Below are 24,118 nucleotides of genomic sequence, written 5' to 3' on the forward strand. Positions count from 1 at the left end.
TCATTCAGACCCATCTGGCAGAACTGTATCTTACCTGTGCTACGATGTATGCTATGCGGAGAAGAATGCGTGTTGGACGTCTGTCTTACACTACAATCAGAAGTACCATTGGATACAGATACTTTGCTAAGTCCTGTAACGGCTCATGCATCGTGTTGTCCCCAGCGGTTACCCATCCTGATGACGGCATTCGTTGAGACTTCACCACTGCGATTAAAGGGTAGTGAAGTGCGAGATGAGAGCAACATCACCCAGGTACGACCTTCTGTGAGCACTGCTGATCCTGTCATCGATGATAGCAATCATGCTCATGACTGCACAGTTGCTGCATTTTCCAACTTGGTCGAACTTTTTCCTGAAGTGGTAAACTGCTTTTTTGAAAGTCTGTCTGAAATGATGTTTTCCCCCGAACAAAAAGAATGACTTTTAAGCAAACTAGTACACAGCGTTCCGTGAACTCTGAATTCGGCCTTCGGCTTTGATAAACAAAAGCTACTGAACATATTTGGAACTATATATTTTTTTCTCTCTCCCCTGAAAGCGAAATTATTTTTTCCCGATTCCAAAATATTTACCTTTTTTTTTGGCACATGTACTCTGCTTGAAGTAGAACTATTCTTAGAGAACAGAGCTTCTATTTTAGGACCTCTAAAGACAATATAGCACATTTACAGTGTGATGTATTCCTATAGGTTCTGTATCGATCCCCCTATTCCTGACCCTATTCTGGTTAACAAGTTAATTAGCAGCCATCCCATGAGGCAGAAAACCCCCATGATGCAGGAACCGTTATCTGATTAAGCCACACTACGGCACAGGAACGTGTTATCTGATTAGGTCATAACGCTTGCCATCTAATTAGACAAGCAATATTCCTCCAGCCCCTGATAAGGCATACGGAGTTCTCAAAACAAATCAAACCTATGACAACCTGGGAAAAACCCTGCGGCCATTGTTTTGATTTCACCGAGAACTTCAGCAAAAGAATGTGCTAACGACCAGGTCGTATGACATCCTTATTGACGTATCTATGTCCATCCTTACGTCAATCTCGGCACCTTAAAGGTATAAATATTACCGATATTGCCCTATGCAAACACACGCGGTGGTGACGAGATCGGAGCAGCCAGACTTGCCGAAGCCCAGAGCAGAGCAGACCCCGCTGGCGCAGCCCCGCCTTCCTGACGCGCTGAGAACGAGAAGCTGCCTTTTCTCCTGCCGAGAAATCCAGCTCCGGCGCTTCCGGGTAGCCCTCGCAGGCAGCCTGGAATATCGAGACCAGAGACGAGAGATACCATCCCTCATTCATCCTAGATTCCAGGTACAGAACTGAATAACCCCTTACAGAGAATTCTTTAGTCAGTCACTTGGCAAAACAAACTTAACTTAAACTGTAACTTTCTATCCCCGCCCACGTATTAGGCTTAGGTCAGGTACACGGGGTAGGCGTAGTTAGAAACACCAGTTGAGTACGATTAGTCAAATGTATATGTGTATGTATCTATTTTATCCATTTTAAACCTTCATATGGCTTAGAAACCATATCAATGTTTTTACAGTATTATTTTATACTTCTGCTTTTAATGTATGCACTTTACTTAACCATAAGTATTGCAATAATATCGATCCATTTCTCTTGTATGAGAAAAGAGACTGATCAATAAATAACATCTTTTATTGAACACGCCCGTCTCTTCCTTTTCTCTACAATCTGGTGAGACTAAGAATGCACGTACTGACTGAGTAAAATAAGTCGTCTTTTGTTTTCACACGACTCTAGAGATACACTCTTGATTAGGGGAGAGCAAAGTTGTCATGTTCTATGGTTGTCAGAAACTAAATCCCTTCTTGTCTATCCAGGGAGGTTCAACTCCTCCTTGCCTATTCGAGAAAGTTTCTAGTGAACTCTGAGCTAGCTGGCAAACCCAAAACTTTAAGTCTAATATCGACAGTAGTAGACCTAGTTAACGTCTGGTCTAGGCCTATACTATTGAAGGTATTATTCCAATGCGCAGAGCCTATTGGGTTAATAGGAACTACACTACATGGCGCCCAACGCGTTTGGAAGGGCGATATAACTAACGTAAGACATTTAGAGTAACTCAGTCGTGCTTTTTCACTCAGACCCCTTTTTTCCCATAATACTCCAAAGACGTCTGGAGTGGGTGAAAGGTAATATCCGCCAAACCTCGCAGGAGGAAACTCCTATGTATGGTTCTTGGTTTAGTCAACGTTGAAGGATACACAGTTCCAAAATATTGTGCATCTAATCTTTGTTTCCATAAGAAACCTGATCTGCAAACAAAAGTAATAACCTTCCTGTCGGTAAAATGGTAGACAGTGATGAAGAAAGAGAGACAGCTAGATTAGCAGCTGAAATAGTAGCAGCTGATAATACTATGCAAGAAACAGACCCGGATATAATACTCATCCCGGTCATCAAAAGGAGATCTATAACCTTAAAACTTATAGAAAATGGACTGACACCTAGAGGTGGCACAGTCATATTCGTAATTGAGGCACACGAATATCGGCAGACAGAGGTATACTATTCATGGATACATTTTCCAGCAGCAAATGCTGTAACAAAGTACTTCCACTATTACAAAACAGAGGAACCTCCTAATGAGTACACTCCTTTCGAGGAGGTGGAAGTACCACTTAAATTTCAAGAGCACCTGCTCTTATTTAATGGCGCCCTAAAACATAATAATCACATCACCAGGCTCGGTCCTTTAGGTAGACCAGGAGCAACGTGGCCGGTCCTAGCCGGATACACACCAAATCCAGACATTGAAAGAATGCCTGCACCAGAGCTTTTAACACAGCTAAAACAATTAATAAAATTACATAGACAATTAGTCCAATATGTGATGCGGACTTCAACAATCCAACCAGCAATTAAAATTCCACAGCTGACCCCTCATCAGGGGAACACAAATAAAATTACACCACAGAACATACAATCATGCCTAGGTAAAGTACCAGCTAAACGGGAATAAATACCATTCTGGTTAGCAAAAAAAATCACCCAAATAGAGGCGGTGTTTCCAGACACCACCCCGTTAGAAAAACACAGGATTCTGACTATCTGTCTTCCAATGGGAATCGCACCACACGTGGAGGACTGTGACACTTGGGGTACAGTCTTTGCTTCCATCTACACAAAAACGCACGGTGTTCCATCCATTTCGGTAATACCAGATGTGCTAAAACAAATTCAAGACGAATACGGTCCAGAACCCGCTTTAACTCTTGGTATGAAATTACTAAAAGACTTCAAGCAGGTCTCGGCTATATTATTAGCCAAAATAAAGGAAGAAGCAGCAAACGTGGCGATCCGCCAGAGGTTAAAAGAGACAGATATAGCAGACCAACCAGCTGAAATTGCCAGAATCATAGAAAAATCCTATGAGGAACTAGGTAGAGATAGTTTAGGTGGAATACCAGTAAAACCACAACTGATTGAAAGTCCTGAAAAAATATTTTTTAATAATAATTCAACATCACAAAAAAAGAACTGGGATGGAAACAAACAATCCAATCCTAAAGAAAAGAAATTCCAGTCCAGAGGAAGGTCTCCCCGGCGGAGAGAAAAATCTCCGAACCAAAGACACAGGTCACCCCAAAGTGACCCCTCTGGGAAAAGATATAACCTTAGAAATAGGGATAATATAAAGAAGCCTGATAGATATCAAGACATTGATACACGTCCCTCTCAATCTTTTCAGACTTCCTCGCAGAAATCGGAAAGAAGAGGACGATCAGAACAAAGAGAAGAGCACGCCAAGTCCAAAGACAAGGAACCTGCTCATCTAAAAAAGAAGTTACAATTTCCAAAAAAGAAGTTAGCCAGTATTAAAGTAGTTAACAATGCCGAGAATACTGAGGACACAACTGAAAAACGGAGAATGGGCTCAGACAATGCTAGACAGCGCAGCAGAAGTGAGCATAGCTCGCAAAGTCCTTATGAATCATCTGGAGACAGTGGACACGAATGAATATCTTCAAGTGGAAACTGCAGACACCAGAGTTAGCAAACCTCACAAAATATATGAAATAACTTTACGTATAGAAGGGGATAAGACTAGAAAAATAAGGGGACTATTTTGGGATAATCTCTCCAAGGGCTATGACATCCTTCTAGCTGAAAAAGACTGGCCACCAGAGTTTGTCAGGGAGTGCCCTCATGGCGAAGAAATAATTATGCCTGCCTTCTCAAATCATATCCCAATTCATAAAAAATATACACTTGCCAGAAAGTGGGCAGTAGCTCAAGCTCCTGCTTTATATAAAAATCATGTAGGATGGGATGAGGACTCTCCTCCTCACAAAATCCAGTTAAAATCACAACCTACTGCACAGAGACAGTACCCAATTAAGCAAGAAGCTAAAAAACAGGTAAAAGAAATCCTAGATCAATTAGAATACCAGGGGGTGATTGAAACTTGCACCTCACAAATGAACAACCCTTTGTTTCCGGTCTCCAAACCAGACAATTCATATCGTCTAGTTTTGGATTACCGACACCTTAACTCATGTTGCAAAACTTTTGCAGTGCAAAACTCGCATAGTGCTGCACTAATGAATAACATAGTGCGCAAAAAATACAAAACAACATTAGACATCTCTAATGGATTCTTTTGTCAAAACATAGCACCAGAGAGCAGATATTTGTCTGCGTTCTCAATAAATGGCACTCAAAAACAATTCTGTCGGTTAGCCCAGGGGTACAAGAATAGCCCAGGGGTATTCTCAGCGAGAGTAACAGAATTACTACAAACATATGATGACGAAGCATTATCGTATGTCGACGACATATACTTGACAGATGATGACTTGGATACTCAGTTGAAGAGAGTAAACACCATAATACTTGGGTTCGCAGCAGAGGGTTACAAATTCAACTTTAAAAAATCCAGAATTGCCCATCTAACAGTCCTGTTCTTAGGATATGAATTATCAAGTGAAGGCAAAAGCCTGGCTGACAATTTCCTAGAGAAATGTGCCGTACTCCAAGCACCTAGAACACTAAAAAACCTACAGTCAATTCTAGGCTTCCTAAATTTCGGAAGAACATACATTGCAAATTACGCAGAAAAGGTCAAACCCCTTTATGATCTAATAAAACCAGATTTTAAAAGAACCAATTGGACTCAAATACACACAGAAATTCTGAGATCCTTACAAACTGACATGTTAATAAAAACAAAATTAGAAACACGTGATAACACACGCAATCTTGTGATTCGAGTCATCCCAGGAAGATGCGGATTCACATACCTGACCTCTAATGAGGGAGAAAAGGTACCAATTGCATTCAAATCACACTTGTACACAGAAGCTGAAAAGAAATTCAGCATTAAAGAAAAAATTGTTCATGCAGTTCAAACCGCAATAGCTAGAGAAAAAGATCAAGCTGACGGTAGAAGTATCTCAGTCAGTACAGCGGAATCAGCTTTTGAGGCCTTAACAACACCGTGTAATTTACCAACAACAACATTGAATCCGGAATGGATACAATGGGTGAATTCAATTACAACGGACAAAGTATACTACTACTTTGATCCAGAACTAGAGGAACTGAAAAATCTAGAATATGAAAGAACATTCCCTCTGCCAATCGACATTCTGCCCTTACGACAATACGCTTGTGTAATCTATACAGACGGACATGCTCAACCCTCCGTTTGGGGAGAACAAGCATACAACCCCACATGTGAGATTACAAAAGAAGTGTGGCGCGGAGGTAAACTAAGACCTCTATTAACAAAAACACACTCAGTAGAAACTAATTCAGAACAACAGACTGAAATAATAGCATTGAAAATGGCGCTAGATAATGCGGATCGCGAATTCCCGACACTTATAGTGTCCGATTCATATTACTGCGTCAAATCATATAACAACGATTTGCAGACATGGATTCAAAACGGGTACAAAGATGACACAGATGCAACAATACAGAAAAAACTGCTCTGGGAACAAATAGCTCTTTTACAAAAAGAACTACCAAAGACTCACGTGACACACTCACTGAGTCATCAGCGTGATGGCGTTCACGTTGCAGGGAATTCATTGGCTGAGACAGCCACAGCGGTAGCAACTAAATCGGCTTCCGTAGCTAGAAAAAAGCGTACATTAAAATATATTGACGGTGAAACAGTGCTGGCGGTGAAAACGTAATCAATAGGCGACTGCTCAGCGCTACCGATCAACTATCCACTCAATTATACATACATAATCGATGCAAACTCCGTCCCTTTTGCTCGAATCCCTGGAGTGGGGGATAGAGTAATTCCAAACATGGACAGGAGAAACTTGTTAATTGCAGACGCGCATATGGGTGAGGGTCTCAGACACCTCAAACTAAAAGATTCTCTGGAAGAATTACAATCAAGGTACTGGTGGCCAGGCATGAGCCTGCATCATACCATTTTTGTAAAGAACTGCCCAAACTGTAACAGAAATCGCAGTGGTGAGAGAAACGGTGTAATACCGTGTCGTTTCACTCCAGAAAAGATCAACAGTAAAAAGCAAAGCGTCCGATTAACATATACAGGCTAGTTTCCACTTATAATGTAGATCACCAGCACTCGGCTGACGTCTGGACTGTTATACAAAGCAAAGATTTGCGAGTCTAAATGGCATATACGCTAGGAGCATGCTACGTTCGACCATTGTTTTCACTCTAGCCCTCCAGCGTGAGGGGAACAAGGCCAAATGAGCATAGCACAGCGGGACTCTTCTCACTTCCTTCCTGAGGGATACGGGATGGTGTAAAGAAAAAACCGTGACATAAAGCAATCTATAACGGCAAAGGTATTAGGTTCGGGAGCTGGGTGGGTCAAACATCTAATAAGTGTCCAACGTAGTCTAAATAACCTACCAAGAAATTCTCTGAAGGGATTCAGTCCGTACGAATTATTATTTGGAACTAGGATGTTAGTCTTAGACCTCGACAGTCAGACTTCAGTGGTGAAGGAAAAAAGCTTTGATATCAAAGATCGTTTGGCTATTTTGCAGGACTTAAATGAAACAAGAAAAGACCTGAGCAACATAAAGTTGAAACAGCAGCCAACAACCACTGAAGAACCACCACCTGTCCCAGCAAGATCTGTCTGGATTCCAAAAGTCGGGGATCTAGTCAGAGAAAAGATCGCGGTAAAGAAGGAATTTGGGCCTTCTTACAGAAAAGCAGTTCCTGTCTTGTCTGTCAACGGGACAAGATCAGTTGTACTACCGCCGCTTGCTGGTAAAAAGGAGAACCGAGTTGTATCCATCGACCTGGTAAAACCACAATCATGTGGCCAATAACAAATAGTAGGCCAAGTGGACTCCCGATAAGTAGTAGAACACCAAGATTTGCTACAAACACAGAGGTTCAATCTAAGAGGCTAATCACATTCGAAACGCCTACAGAACTACAACAAGGACTATGCAACAATGCAATGGAACTTAGACCTCTGAAAACCCAAATAAAAACATTTAGCAGAGACACACCAATCTATAATGAAGTAACAAACGACTATGCTAGAAACAGTAATCCTGAAGCAATTGGAACAATTGACAGAACTGCATCCGGCTACTTCATAAACTTCGACGATTCCTCTGAATGCTTCACTGAATCAAAAACACAGCCATCAACAAAAACCTTTAAAGATAAAGTTAAAGTACTTTTGAAACAACTGAAAGAAACATATCTGATTTCTCCATGGATTGAATTTTGGGTGGGTTTTGGTGCATTTATCCTCATACTTTGGCTCATCATGGTACTAACTTTGGGACGCTTCATTGAGGGAAAATATGCTAAAATGGACACAGCAAGTCAGAAAATCAACTTGATCCTCAAACCACACACATCTTCACACGTCGAGAAAAGAGAACTTTCTTCAGTCAACTTCACAGCCAATCCTATACCGGGTGGGGTAGCATGGGACAACACTGACTACGAAATTTATGGTCCGGTTGAAATCCTGAAATATCCACACCAAATTAAGATCTCGTTGAGTGACTTTGTAAAACCAAGCTCATTTGCTGATGATTGGGACTTTGAAAGTATAAATAATATGATGTCTGACTTAGTGATGTCTGCTAAATTTACCAAACATGATTATTTGCAGGGTTCGACAAATTATGATAGTATGTACTGTTATAACCACTATGGTAACCATTTTCTACATAGATCTGCACAACCTAGAAATGTTTTAAATTATAATCAATGGGAACATTGTGCAACCCCTCCAAAAGGAAGCTCAAGAATCGGTTATGACAAATATTCATACTTTTCAGGTTTTAACACAAGTAATGCTGAAACATTTTATTTCAAATTGTCAAATAAGACAGGGACAAAGACCATGATAACAAACACGAAATTGATATATTCAGACTCATTCTTTGAACAAATGAATACTTTTGGTTTTGATTATTGGGACAAAAATGTTGAAGTAAAGAGTGTTTGGGGTACAAAAGAATGGCAAGTACAGGGTATAGAATCTTTGTTTAGAGCCTGCATGAAACCAGAACAAATTATATTTTTAAATGACACTGTTCAACAAACTACCTGTCTTGGCTTAGCCAAAATCAAAGACTTAAATAAACCGTCTATTCCAAAACCAACAATGAACAGCAATAGCTCTACAGATGAAGAGATAGACGTAAATTATGTATTAAACCAAAACAGAACACATCCTGATTGGAAAAAGTGGTTGATCTGGCCCACAGATACTAATAACTGTCAAGATAGATTCCTGAACAAAACACAGGGGTTCAAAATGACCAGGCCAGACCCTAGATATTCCCAAAGACAACACCCAGGAATAATAACCACCTACAGTGTGGGCAAATTATGCCTTCAGTGGCTACAAACTTCCACACTGGCAGAAATTAAGCAACACCTAACTTTACTTACTGATGGTGCTGACTTGCGTGATTTCATTATGGGACCACGCAAACAGCGTCAAAAACGTTTCATAGCAGCCTCTGTATATGCAGCATACAACAAGGCCTGGAAGGTTACTCAAATTGAGACAGCAGAAAGTATACGGGAAATTGACCGTATTAATTTGGAAAAATCACTTTCTGTAGTGGACAATGGGTTAATGACTCTGTCCTCCAGAATTTTTTCTCTGGACAGCATTGTGTCTTCAGCAATCGACATATTATCGCAAGACTTACTGTTGTTACAACACGGTCAGTCCCAATTGCGTTCTATTGTACAGCTTGGCTGGACGTTACAAAATCTGCGTTCAGGCTATGTGCCTTGGCGTTTAATCAACACAACGTCACTTTTCAATATCTTTAACCTTACTGATAAACAAATCAGTATGGCACAAAAGGGTGCTGATTATACAATCCTGAGCATTGAGAAACTCGAGAGATTACCAGTGACAATGTCAGAACGACCTGTCAGTGAATGGATAATACATGGGATAATTAATATTCCAATATCAACCTTCAGGTTTCAATACTGCCAAAAATATATACAGGCTGGCATGTACGAAAAATTGGGAAAAGGGTACATTAAAACAACATGGAACTTGCCCTATTCACATGCATGTGTCAGTAATAAAGGACAGAAAGTGTTTCTTAGTGGCAATAATTGTGCGATGTCACTAAGCGGTACACTTCTGTGTAATGGAATTCGTTTGCATGGAGCCTGTGAAGGGAACTCAAATAACCTTTCATGTCACCAGCTAGGCACACCTGCAACAGAGATAGAACCATTCTTTCAAAGACTCTATAATGGGAGTTACGTTCTAATTGTGGACCGCAGATGTTGTAGTCTTATGCCCGGGACTCCTTATCTCGTAACTACGACTGCGAAGGTCAAGTGCTGTGGACGCTTATTGTTCCCCAGCTCCCTTCCAGACAGGGAGGCAAGGGCATGGCCCAACTTGAAAATTACTTCTATTCGAATAGATACTTTAAGCAGAATGAAAACAGTGCTTCTTCAGACGCCGACAAGGCTCACGTCATCAAAAGAAACGTATGATCTCCTAGTCGCAAGGACGACTGCAGAGATTCACTCCTTATTATCAACTAATTCCCCCATACATTTCGCAGAAATCCTGAATGAAATCTTAAATATTTCTGATACCAGTGGAGTCTCAAAAGTATTTAAGACAGTATTTTCGATGGCATTAACACCATTCAAAGCCATACTGGGTATTTTTCCAGATTTCGTCCATTCGATTTTTGGCGGACTTCCCCTCATTTTGGGACTAATTGCAGGAATCCTATTCCTAGTCCTTATATTTCGTTATGGCAAACCATGTCACAGACAAAACACCTGCGACAAGGGAAGAAACAATCCTAGCCATTGGATACCGGGACCGGATATCAAAAATCCTGGGACTATCCCGGCTTAGAGACCTGAACATGACTTGGTTTCTTTCATTTCGACCAATGTGGCATCGATGTGTTTTACCTGTATTAAGGTGCTTGCTATGCGGAGAAGAATGCGTGTTAGACACCTGTCTGACGCTACAATCAGATGCGCCAATGGATGCAGAAACATTGTTGAGTCCAATAAAGGCTCATGCTTTGTGCTGCCCTCAACGGCTACCAATCCTGATGACGGCATTCGTGGAAGCTTCACCACTACGATTAAGGGGTGGTGAAGTTCAAGATGAAAGCAGCATTGATCAGGTACGACCTTCTGTCAGCAATACTAATCAAAATGTCAATGGAGACAATCATGCGCACGAATGCATGGTTACACCTTTTTCCGAGTTAGTGGAACTCTCCCAGGAAGCTGTTGACAACTTTTTCGAGAGTCTAAATGATATGATGTTCTCACCAGAGCAGAAATAGAGACTTTTGAGCAAGCTCGTACACGGCGTTCCCTGAATTTGGCCTTCAACTAGAAAAGCAAAATACCATGAACAATTTTCCCTCCAGTTCACGGACAGCAATTTTTTCAAGCAGCCCCAAAATATTTTTCGCATTTTTCGGGACACTTATCTTCTGCTTAAAGTAAGAACTATTCTTAGAGAACTAAAATTTCTATTTTTAGATACTTTATAGACATTAGCTGCCCACTGGTATGTTCATAATTATTTTATTCTGTGATGGAATGGTCTCGAACCTTTTTTCTGTATTAGGAGCCATTTCATGTGTAAATTCTCATATACAATTTAGTGATAATGTATAGATATGCGTGATTACTTTAGCATTATTCTGCAGCTTGAGTGCATATATTACATATGACTGTTTTTTCCGTATATTTGATAATTTCAAAATGCATTTATGTATTTTGGGGTGGTAAGGTATACACGATACTCTACAGTATGTTTTACTCTGCATAGATTCGTAAATATGTCCATAGTTAGCGTGGAGTGGGTGTGATGTATTCCTATAGGTTCTGTATCGATCCCCCTATTCCTGACCCTATTCTGGTTAACAAGTTAACTAGCAGCCATCCCATGAGGCAGAAAACCCCCATGATGCAGGAACCGTTATCTGATTAAGCCACACTACGGCACAGGAACGTGTTATCTGATTAGGTCATAACGCTTGCCATCTAATTAGACAAGCGATATTCCTCCAGCCCCTGATAAGGCATACGGAGTTCTCAAAACAAATCAAACCTATGACAACCTGGGAAAAACCCTGCGGCCATTGTTTTGATTTCACCGAGAACTTCAGCAAAAGAATGTGCTAACGACCAGGACGTATGACATCCTTATTGACGTATCTATGTCCATCCTTACGTCAATCTCGGCACCTTAAAGGTATAAATATTACCGATATTGCCCTATGCAAACACACGCGGTGGTGACGAGATCGGAGCAGCCAGACTTGCCGAAGCCCAGAGCAGAGCAGACCCCGCTGGCGCAGCCCCGCCTTCCTGACGCGCTGAGAACGAGAAGCTGCCTTTTCTCCTGCCGAGAAATCCAGCTCCGGCGCTTCCGGGTAGCCCTCGCAGGCAGCCTGGAATATCGAGACCAGAGACGAGAGATACCATCCCTCATTCATCCTAGATTCCAGGTACAGAACTGAATAACCCCTTGCAGAGAATTCTTTAGTCAGTCACTTGGCAAAACAAACTTAACTTAAACTGTAACTTCTATCCCCGCCCACGTATTAGGCTTAGGTCAGGTACACGGGGTAGGCGTAGTTAGAAACACCAGTTGAGTACGATTAGTCAAATGTATATGTGTATGTATCTATTTTATCCATTTTAAACCTTCATATGGCTTAGAAACCATATCAATGTTTTTACAGTATTATTTTATACTTCTGCTTTTAATGTATGCACTTTACTTAACCATAAGTATTGCAATAATATCGATCCATTTCTCTTGTATGAGAAAAGAGACTGATCAATAAATAACATCTTTTATTGAACACGCCCGTCTCTTCCTTTTCTCTACAATCTGGTGAGACTTAGAATGCACGTACTGACTGAGTAAAATAAGTCGTCTTTTGTTTTCACACGACTCTAGAGATACACTCTTGATTAGGGGAGAGCAAAGTTGTCATGTTCTATGGTTGTCAGAAACTAAATCCCTTCTTGTCTATCCAGGGAGGTTCAACTCCTCCTTGCCTATTCGAGAAAGTTTCTAGTGAACTCTGAGCTAGCTGGCAAACCCAAAACTTTAAGTCTAATATCGACAGTAGTAGACCTAGTTAACGTCTGGTCTAGGCCTATACTATTGAAGGTATTATTCCAATGCGCAGAGCCTATTGGGATAATAGGAACTACACTACAACAGCAACTGTATTTATATGTGATGGAATGGTCTCGCACCTTTTTTCTGTATTAAGAGCCATTTCATGTGTAAATTTCGCAAATCATTCATGCCGATATATATATGCATGTTTTTTAATGTATGATTACACTGCTTGAAACGCGTACAGTACCTATAATCATTTTCATGTATTTCGCATACACCATTTCAAATGCAAAAATGTATTTATGGGTGGGTTGGTATACAGATGCACCTTTTATGTTTACTATTGCTTAAGTTTTAGTAATGATGGACATTAATTCGTGTAGTGTGTTATCTAGGAAACCTGAACCGATATTCCTATTTTATGCCCTTGTCCGGTTATAATCAATAATATCCATGCAACGGCATAATAATCATATCCATAATTCAGTCGTAGCACATGCTGTCACATTAATCAAGGCTACTTCTCCGGCCCCCTAGTAAGCACACCGAGTTCTCTAAACAAAACCAAGCTTCCAGCAACCTGAGAAATCCCCCTTGCCTTTGTTTTGATTTCGTCCTAGAACTCCAGTAAAGCACTGTAATAACGGCCAGTTCTTAGTGACATCTTTATTGACGTCTTATGTCCAACCTTACGTCAAACCCAGGCACCTTTCAGGTATAAATATACCAACGTTGCCTTAAGCAAACACACGGTGGTAATTCTGGAGCAGAGCAGCTATCTACTTCCGAGAGCCCAGCTGATGCGAGAGCCCACGGACGCTGCCCCTCCTCCTTGACGCGCTGAGAAAGACGCTGTCTTTTCTCCTGCCGAGAAGTCCAGCTCCGGCGTTTCCAGCCTACCCTTGCAGGTTGCTGGGATATCGAGTCCTGAGAGAGAGATACCAGACCTCCTGCTTTCTATTACCCAGGTACGGAACTGACTAAACCCTTACAGAGAATTCTTGAGTCAGATTCTCGGCAAAACAAACTTAACTTAAACTGCTACTTACTTACTCACTCCCACGTATTAGGCTTAGGTCAGGTACACCAGGGTAGGCGTAGTTAGAAGCACATTTGAGTACGATTAGTCAATGTATATATGTATGTATCTATTTTATCTATTTTAAAGTATCATATGGCTAAGAAACCATATCAATGCTTTTACAGTATACCATATCAATGCTTTTACAGTATTATTTTGTAATCCTCCTTTTACTGTACGCACTTTACTTTACCATGAGCATTACAATCGTGGCAATTCATTTCTCTTGTATGAGGAAAAAGACTGCTCAATAAATAACACCTTTTATTGAAAACGCCCGTCTCTCTTTTTCTGCATTCTGGTGAAACTAAGTACACACATTTGACTGAGTGAAATAGCTGTCTTTTGTTTTCACACGACTCTAGAGATACACTCTTATTCAGGGAGAGCAAAGTTGTCATGTTTTATGGTTGTCAGAAGCTAATCTCTTCTTGTCTATCCAGGGAGGTTAAACTCCTCCTTGTTTATTCGAGAAAGTTTCTAGTGACCTCTGAGCTAGCTGGCAAACCTTATGTCTAATATAGTCAGTAGAGACCTAGATAACCTCAGTCCTACGTCTACACTGCTGAATATATTATTCCAATGCGCAGAGCATATTGGGAATATAGGAACTACACTACAGTACAGAGTGGGCTGGATTTGCGGTTCTTGGCTGACACCAGGAGTATTGCTGTTGGAGCTGAGCCTCTGCTTATGGGAGTCTCAGTCTTTGAGAGGGTCAAGGCAGGCAGGTCCTCTGGGTTTTCCAAGGTTGCTGTCCGCAGGAGTCGCCGGGATTTAGCAGGGGCAGGTTCCAGCATCGACAGGCCGGTAGGGCTGGGGCCAAGTCAGTTGGTGTCGTCCTGTTGTTAGCAGCTGCACGGCGGGTCTTCTTCTTGATCTTCTTTCTTGTTTTCTTATTGGGATCTGAGGAAGAAAGGTTCAGGGTACCCCTAAATACTAAATTCAGGGGTGTTACAGGTGGACCAAGGGCAGGGACCGATAGGTCCCTGTCCTGGGGTGGGTACCCCCTAGCCTGCTCCTCTTCTGTTGGAGGGGGGCAGGAGCCTAGCTGTGATTGGTCAGGGCTCCCCATCTTCAACATGGCAGGGTTCGGGGTCATGCTTCACCTCGCCTCTCCCATCTGAGGGGTGGAGTTGGCACAGGTTGGCACACGCCCTTCCTGACGTAGGGTTTCCCCGCCAGAATGGGGGTTCAGAACCGATGGGGGCCAGCTGCTGGGTACAGCAAATGGTCTGGAGAAGCTCACAAGTGCGGAATGCCTTTGAAGATCCCCCTGCCCATCCTGGGGGAGGAGGCTGGCACTTCGTCCCAGGATGTGCATTGTTGCAGGCCCAGGAGAGCAAGGGCTCTCCACCCAGGGGTCCAGCAACATGTCTGCTGTATGGCAGCCCCTCAGACAAGACGTGGATTGTAGGTTAGGTTTCATGGGGCATCTCCAAGATGCCCTCTGTAGTGCATTTTACATTAAATCCCACACTGGCATCAGTGTGGGTTTAATGTGCTGAGAAGTTGGATATCAAACTTGCCAGGCTTCAGTGTAGCCATTATGGTGCTGTGGAGTTTGTAATGACAACCTCCCAGCACCATATACTCTAAATGGCATCACTGCACTTACAGTGCCCAGGAATGGCCCTGGGTACCATAGGGGCACAGGGCTCATGCACCTGTGCTCACACCACTGGCATAGGGCACCCAGCAAGAGAGGTGACAGAGGTATGCCAGGGCAGTGGGTTTTGTGGGCATGGCACGGCACACAGGGATGTGTACCATGTCGACTCTTTGTTTAGTTCTACACTTAGCCACTCAGTCTGCAAAGGCAGTGTGTGGGGGTCAGGGTACAGGGCCCCTAAGGGTTGCACAATAAGTGCTACAGCCCTTAGGGGTCTTCTCTGGTACCTAGGGTACCATTTACGAGGGACTGACAGGTGGCCAGAGAGGCCAATTGGGTTTGAGTTTCAACACAGTTTTAAGGGAAGGAAAACAGGCCCTGGGCACCTGGTTGGCAGGAGCACAGGGCACACTCAGTCAAATCACATCAGCAGTTCAGCAAAAAGTGGGGGCATACCAATGCAAGAAAGATGGCACTTTCTCAGAGTAGAGTTTAGTGCATAGAGTGCATTGGCATAGAGTGCAGTAGAGTGGAGTACAGTAGTGTAGAGGTGAATGGTGCAGAGTAGAGTGCAGTAGCATAGAGTGCAGTGTGCAGAGTAGAGCAGCGTAGAGTTCAGTGGCAGAGAGTGCAGTCTTGCGGAGTAGTGTTGTAGAGTGCAGTGGTGTAGAGTGAGAGAAAATTCTTTATTTTGTAGTTAATTATAACCATTACAATATTCCAAAGCACAAAACTATTAATACCGCATTTAAAATTTCATTTCAATTTACAAAATATATGTCTTTGTTTAAAAAAAACGGCAAAAAGTACTCAATTAAGATTATATCCGGTATTATTCTTTCCTTAAATTCTCAAAATAGGTTAAAAATGTAAGTAATTGACAAAATAATTGTGGGTCCTTTGAATCCAGGATTTTTAGTATTGCCGATCTGCAGGTGCGATAGAGTGCATTGGCATAGAGTGCAATAGAGTGGTGCAGAGTAGAGTGACAGAGTTTACTGGCAGAGTGCATTGTTGCAGAGTAGAGTGTTGTAGAGTGCAGTGGTGTAGAGAGCAGTGGCATAGAGTACAGTGGTGCAGAGTACATAGAGTGGCGTAGAGTGCAGTAACAGAATACAATGGTGTAGAGTGGCATAGAGTGTGGTGGTGTAGAATGTTGCAACGTAGAGTATAGTGGCGTAGAGTGCAGAGTAGATTGGTGTAGAGTGCATTGATTTTGAGTAAAATGGTGTAGAGTGCATTGGTGTGGAGTGCAGTGGCATAGAGTGCAATGGTCAGAGTAAAATGCAGTGGCACTGAATACAGAAGAGTTGAACGGCATGGAGTAAAGTGGCGTGGAGTGGTGCAGGGTAGATTGCAGTGACAGAGTGGAGTGGCGCAAAGTAAATTGATTCAGAGTAGAGTGAAGTGGCATAGAGTGGAGTAGGGTAGAGTACAATGGCGTTGGGTGGCATAGAATGGATTCGCATAGAGTACACTGACATACAGTGGCATAGAGTGGAGTGGCCTAGAGTGGAGAGGCCTAGACTGGAGTGGAGTGTAAAGTGCATGGGTGTGTAGTAGAGTAGAGCATGGTAGAGTTCATTGGCATATAGTAGTGCGGTACAGAGTAAAGAGGCGTAGAGTGAAGTGGCATAGAGTGGAGTGTTGCAGAGTAGAGTGGGTGAAGGAAAGTGGAGCATGCATGGTGTGGTAGCATGCTGCCATTGCAGACAACCCTCTTCAACTGAAATGGCCATTACATTTGCACAGACATACAGTTTTACTGATAAAAGTGTACAGCACACAAACCATTAAAATATTTGTTTCCACCACCCTTCAGAATTACCCAAAAATGTGTTTTGTCTGTGCTTCCCTAATTCTGAAATATCTGTAGTTCATAAATATCTGTAGTTCATTTACAGACATTTATATTTTGTTGTGTGCTGGAAAAAATTAACACTGTACAGCCTTCGGTTCAGCACTGAACACTCCAGGTAATTAGAATGTTTGTCACATAAATCCTCTCACTTTGATGTCAGAGAAAGAAAAGTAAATACCAAGCTCCCTCGGGAAAGACAGAGCCTGACACTTGACCTATATATTTGAATGCAAAGCAAAGGTGACAAGTTAAGAATAATATTTAAAGGTCTGTTTACAGAAATCAAGCACTGGTGGAAGGATACCATAAATATGGTATTGGCCAGGGAGGGACAAAGTCAAGATAGGCTGGCTACATCAAATAGAGCCAGCAAATAGAAAGCAAGCAAATGTGAGTTGTAAACCACATAGCCAATGGTAAGTAATGGGCAGAAAGCCTATTGTTTTTTATGGAAAACCTGAAAACATCAACATTGCTATCTCAGAGAAAGCATTTTTTAATGGCCACATGTTAACATATTGGGTACGAAAGAGTTGTAAGATGCACTCCAACATACTCGCTACCAAAGTTTAATGTCGTTCAGAACTGTACTGTTAAGTGCTCCGCCCAATTGCGCTGCAATTTAACTGAACACAAAGTTACACCAAGTTACCAAAGTTACCAAGTTTTTGATCCCGTATGGGCAGCACAGCCATGAAACTGAATGAATTTATTAAAAAGAACCCAATGCATTTCGGGATTGATCCCTTCATCAGGGGCATCTAAAACACAAACAAATTCATATACATGCCCATGACGAAGGGAACAATCCCGAAATAAAGAAAACGTGACATGTGGAAACCATCTTTCCAGTGTATTAAGAATATCTCTGCATGGCAGTTGAATGAATGAAATGGATTGAAGAAAAATGAAAAATGATGAAATGGAAATTGAGTAGAAAATGGAAGAAGAGTATAAAAAAGAATATAGTATTTAATTGACTGGATTCATTCAGTTTCATGGCAGTGCTGCCCGTACGGTATCAAAACTTGGTCCCTTTGTGTTCAACATATTGGGCACTACATAAAACAATTAGGCGAGTATTTTCCACAGACTCAGATTGACATATTTGGAATATTTATAAAACTGCCAAGTGACCTAAACTCAAGAGTAAAACCTTCAACCAGTAGTGGCTTTTTAGGTCTCGGCTAAAGACGCGCGGAAGCGCGTCTCCGCCGAGATCTTTTGTTAGGGAGTGTGCTTCCCAGGAGACAGTTTGGGGCGCGCGCATCCCTGGAGCCGATTTGAAACGGGAACGCGCGCTGTGGCCAGGCGCTGTCTCCTGGGAAGCTCAAGCACCACACACGCATGCGCATACACACACACAAGCGCCCATGCACGCACATACATACATACATACATACAGAGACTCCCCCCCTGACACATACGCACACACACAAGTGCACCGAGGCTCCCCCCTCCCCCGCCGTCACCGTCACCTCCGCCGTCGCACACACACATGCAGACATACAGGCATTCTCTCCCCCCCCCCCGCCCCGCTCACCGGTCAAAGGCCCTCCGGACACGCAGACATACAGGCATTCTCTCCCCCCACCCCCCCGGCCCGCTCCGCTCCGCTCCGCGGTCAAAGGCCCTCCGGACTTGTGCAGCCTCCGACCGCGGGGCTCTCCCTCGGTGCTCCTCCAGGCAGTCCGTGGGCGCGGGCTTCACAAAACGGAAGTCCCGCCCCACGATAGGTTTCGTTTTGTCAGTCCCGCCCCACGATAGGTTTCGCATGCAGCTCGTCTGTCTGCTGGGCCGGTGTCGGCTCGGTTTGTATCCTCGTACTAAACACATTTTTTATCATAAATGTTTTACTTACTGCAAAAGGGAAAGCTTGTTTGTTAATAGTGCACCCGTCAGCATTATGGAGCTAAACACATATTTTATCACATATTTTTACTTGCTGAAAAGGAGAATGTGTTTTGCAGTGTATTTATCAGACTCACGTCACGCCGCTTGCTGCGGGTCGGGGGCGCACCGGCTTTTGTTTTCCCAATCACGACCAAACTGGCAGTAATATTACTTTTTTTTTAAAATGGTAAAACAGTTGATTTTAAAAGTTTGTCGAGCGCAGCCATGGCCATTGCAGAGAGTGGAGTGCCGTGCTGGTTTAATGGACCGACAAGCAACACGCAATGCGGCTTTAAACATATATAATAACCACGGGCATATTGGTATCAGAGATTATATTTAGTTAGACTAAAGGGACAGGCGTATATGTAAGCAAATGTATTATTGTTTAAAAATAGAATTAACAAAGGCATCGTGCTCCAAAATGAAGAAACGTATGCAATTTTTTTTTAAAGCACCAGTGCAAACCTCCCGCACTCTGTTGACTTTATAACACCAGTAACCCGATCTTGTTCCAATTCCAAGAAACCTTTTGTGTTCCTGAAATATGGAAGGTGAAACCATGTGTAGAACATACATAGCCAATGGGAAATTTTAATGAACAGTAATTAATAATAAATCACAGCCGATCCTTAGCCTTTCAAATAATAAATAATCGACGAATACATTGATTTTCTTTCCACATAATCACATCTTTTGTAAAGAACACGTATTTCTCCACTTCTACTTGTTATGAAGTGCAGAGAATAGAGTGAGCGATGACTTATTCCACTTATGACAAATACCATCTTCTCCAATTCAACAGTTATGTGTTTTAACCACTCAGTCTACTTTTTTTTATCTGCAATGCCATGGATATCTGCAATCTTGATTGAAGAGATCGGCGACTTCTTAACTTTGGCAAAGGAGTTTTTGTAAACTAAATGGCAAACCCCCAGCTGTTCTCATCGCGCTGCGAAAAAACTGCTTATTATGAAAAAGTGAATCACACAGCCATCGACACACAAGAATCCCGTTTGCACTTCCTGGTGCACTAAATTCCACTCAAGACTCAAGTGAGTGCAGAGTAGTGAGTAGTGAGTGCAGAGTAGTGAGTAGTGAGTGCAGAGTAGTGAGTAGTGAGTGCAGAGTAGTGAGTAGTGAGTGTAGAGTAGTGAGTGCAGAGTAGTGAGTGCAGAGTAGTGAGTGCAGAGTAGTGAGTGCAGAGTAGTGAGTGCAGAGTAGTGAGTGCAGAGTAGTGAGTGCAGAGTAGTGAGTAGTGAGTGCAGAGTAGTGAGTAGTGAGTGCAGAGTAGTGAGTAGTGAGTGCAGAGTAGTGAGTAGTGAGTGCAGAGTAGTGAGTGCAGAGTAGTGAGTAGTGAGTGCAGAGTAGTGAGTGCAGAGTAGTGAGTAGTGAGTGCAGAGTAGTGAGTAGTGAGTGCAGAGTAGTGAGTGCAGAGTAGTGAGTGCAAAGTAGTGAGTGCAAAGTAGTGAGTGCAGAGTAGTGAGTGCAGAGTAGTGAGTGCAGAGTGCAGAGTAGTGAGTGCAGAGTAGTGAGTAGTGAGTGCAGAGTAGTGAGTGCAGAGTAGTGAGTAGTGAGTGCACAGTAGTGAGTAGTGAGTGCACAGTAGTAAGTAGTGAGTGCACAGTAGTGAGTAGTGAGTGCACAGTTAGTGAGTAGTGAGTGCAGAGTAGTGAGTAGTGAGTGCAGAGTAGTGAGTGCAGAGTAGTGAGTGCAGAGTAGTGAGTGCAGAGTAGTGAGTGCAGAGTAGTGAGTGCAGCAGAGTAGTGAGTGCAGAGTAGTGAGTGCAGAGTAGTGAGTGCAGAGTAGTGAGTGCAGAGTAGTGAGTGCACAGTAGTGAGTAGTGAGTGCAGAGTAGTGAGTAGTGAGTGCAGAGTAGTGAGTAGTGAGTGCAGAGTAGTGAGTGCAGAGTAGTGAGTAGTGAGTGCAGAGTAGTGAGTAGTGAGTGCAGAGTAGTGAGTAGTGAGTGCAGAGTAGTGAGTAGTGAGTGCAGAGTAGTGAGTGCAGAGTAGTGAGTGCAGAGTAGTGAGTGCAGAGTGCAGAGTAGTGAGTGCAGTGTAGTGAGTAGTGAGTGCAGAGTAGTGAGTGCAGAGTAGTGAGTAGTGAGTGCACAGTAGTGAGTAGTGAGTGCACAGTAGTGAGTAGTGAGTGCACAGTAGTGAGTAGTGAGTGCACAGTAGTGAGTGCAGAGTAGTGAGTAGTGAGTGCAGAGTAGTGAGTAGTGAGTGCAGAGTAGTGAGTGCAGAGTAGTGAGTAGTGAGTGCAGAGTAGTGAGTAGTGAGTGCAGAGTAGTGAGTGCAGAGTAGTGAGTGCAGAGTAGTGAGTAGTGAGTGCAGAGTAGTGAGTGCAGAGTAGTGAGTGCAGAGTACAGAGTGCAGAGTAGTGAGTGCAGAGTAGTGAGTGCAGAGTAGTGAGTGCAGAGTAGTGAGTGCAGAGTAGTGAGTAGTGAGTGCAGAGTAGTGAGTGCAGAGTAGTGAGTAGTGAGTGCAGAGTAGTGAGTGCAGAGTAGTGAGTGCAGAGTAGTGAGTAGTGAGTGCAGAGTAGTGAGTAGAGAGTGCAGAGTAGTGAGTGCAGAGCAGTGAGTGCAGAGCAGTGAGTGCAGAGCAGTGAGTGCAGAGTAGTGAGTGCAGAGTGGTGTGTGCTGTTGAGTGCAGAGTGCTGTGTATTGGCAATGTAAATGACAATGCCATTTATTTATGATTTAAAGAAAAAAAAAGAAATGTCATGAGCAATGCCAATAGCTCTACCTTTAATGATGCCGAGACCATTGCATTGCAAATGCTTGTTTAGTCAGCTGTGTAATTTCTGAAACCACATAGCTGATAGGATATTTTAAACTACACAACCCAGAATGCATAGCGCCACTCAAAAGGCAATTCAGGCTGAACGCGACCCAAATCATGAGATAAGAGATGACTTGGCAGACATGGACGGCGTAAATTAAAGCAAGACATATCAACATTACATTTGAGAACGAAAAAGGCTGTCTTCTAAACTGTGGAAGCCTCAGAGTCGTGTAGAGAACGTGTTTTGGCGCCTCGCTGACTGAAACCACGCCCCCTTCGCTCTGGCAATGCACTCGGCTCTCCAACTCTTATACAACAGCGAGAGACGTGAAAAGATTTAACAGGGTAAGTTTCCTCGCTTTACCCGGACAGTGGCGCCATTCATCTCTTCTTGGATTCCTCCCAGGCGGGAAGAAAGGATGCGCTCCAGTTCCCCGATGACAAGAGGAGCTCTTCGGAGGCAGGGCAGTTCCTGAAGCCCTGGGTGCACCACGAGCGCGCTGCGTGCTTCCTACTGAGGGAGCGGGAGGCCGCGTGCTGGCTGCGGGCAGCTCCTCCCAACAAGAAACGGTTTTTTCGAGAAAATAATTTCAGAACTCTTAATCGCTCGAGGGCCAAAGAATAGACGAGTGGTTTAGAATTACAAGCGCGGCTACTCAAGTCTCGGTCACATTCTCCGTCCTCATTCTACGTCACGTCAGTGCCTTTAGGTTCTTTTTCTTTTTTATTGAAGACGAGTGGTAGCCAGCAAGACCGTGTTTATTTATTTTTGCAATTTGATTATAGAGCGCGCATGGTCCGAGGGTATCGGAGCGCTTTACAACAAGGTTACAGCGGGTTACATCCCTACTAATTAAACTCAAACAAGGACTTCAGTGGTTGTGGCTGGGCAGGAGTTACAGCTATTTGGCAGATGAGACACACATTTACAGGATCAAGATGGTGGGGTCAAATAAGGAACGCCGGTCAAAATGCTGGATTGAGCGGTACTTTAAATGAGCTGGCACCTTTTTATTTTGAGAGGGAGAGTACCTGCACTTCTCAAGAAAAACATAAATACTTTTAAATAGAGATCGACACGCATCAAAAACTAGCAGGTTCTAGTACAGAGTACCTGTACTTCTATTTTTCCATTTCAAGCACTGGGAGTAAGTGCTTAAGGCTGGTGAGGATGTCTGTCAAAATGGAGGTGCTTGAGGACCTTGTTAGGTGGAGCCTAGCAGCCCGAGGCATTGCTGTATCCAGTCTGGGGAATAGACCATGCCCACCGTTTTCCATTTGTTCCTTCCTGTGCCTGTCAAAATCGCTTTCTTTTAATTCATGAAACGCTGCTTGTTGTCCCGCCTTTGGGTGTGTTTGAACTTTCGTGGGGACTGCCCCTGTTACATGTCCCCTTACCAGACCCCCCAGGATATAGCAGCATGGATTAGCAAATCTAGCGGCACAAATATGGAAATTTAGCAGCATTTTTGCGGCACTTTATTTTACTCATAATCATTTATTTTCAGCTTTAAAAGAATGGAAACTGTTTCAGCAGAGTATTCCACTTTGAAATAGGCCCTGATGTGATGTCATTTCCTTTGATGTCCCCCTTCCACTACCCCAAGCATTTTAATGAATTGATGCCCATGCTCTAGTTGGCCATGGTACCCCCTCACCTTCCATGTCCAATGTGCCTGTATTTAAAATATATCTTGATGCGTTGAGACAACCCATATTAAAGCAACTTTACAGATTGTGTGTGAGTTCTCATGGAGGAAATAAATAGAAATTTGTGGTTTTGAACATTTCTGACATTCATGGTTCAAACCGTTGTCTACTGTATGATGCATGGCATGCTGCTTTTGTGAATCAAGGAAGACTAAAAATTGAAGATGTGTGCATTTTTTTAGTGAATCTTGGAACGCAATGGGTTAATTCGTGCTTTATGGGGATGTTTAAATGCAATGACCCAGAAAGTATCTCCTAGGATCATTAATACTAATGATTGTAATTGATCTATCACAGCACAAATCCAATCAAAAACAGAATGACCTCTAGGTGCTCAACTGGCAGGTGTCAACATTAACCATTTCAACACTACTTATTTTATTGATCTCAGTAGTGTGAAAGGCTAAATTCGACCTCTCTAGATTTAAACCTGTAACCTACAGGTCTAGCCCATTCACCTAACCCTATTTCCACCAGGAACAGAGTAGGAGAAACAGAGGTGGTGAACTAGAATAGGCAAAGTATGCATATTAATGCAAACAATGGAATAGAGTC

The 24,118-nt window shown here is 42.9% G+C and overlaps 1 protein-coding gene across 1 annotated transcript in view; it reads right to left on the reverse strand.

The window, feature by feature from the left end:
* SLC25A18 (solute carrier family 25 member 18) overlaps positions 1-22,337 on the reverse strand; it is a 370,503-nt gene extending 348,166 nt beyond the window's left edge. Inside the window, exon 1 of the mRNA XM_078673635.1 lies at positions 22,218-22,337. The gene's annotated coding sequence lies outside the window, so the exon portion shown is untranslated. The remainder of the gene's footprint in view (positions 1-22,217) is intronic.
* Positions 22,338-24,118: the final 1,781 nt, after the last annotated feature.

The sequence above is a fragment of the Lissotriton helveticus genome, chromosome 1_1, assembly GCF_964261635.1.
Source record: "Lissotriton helveticus chromosome 1_1, aLisHel1.1, whole genome shotgun sequence".
Classification (NCBI taxonomy): domain Eukaryota; kingdom Metazoa; phylum Chordata; class Amphibia; order Caudata; family Salamandridae; genus Lissotriton; species Lissotriton helveticus.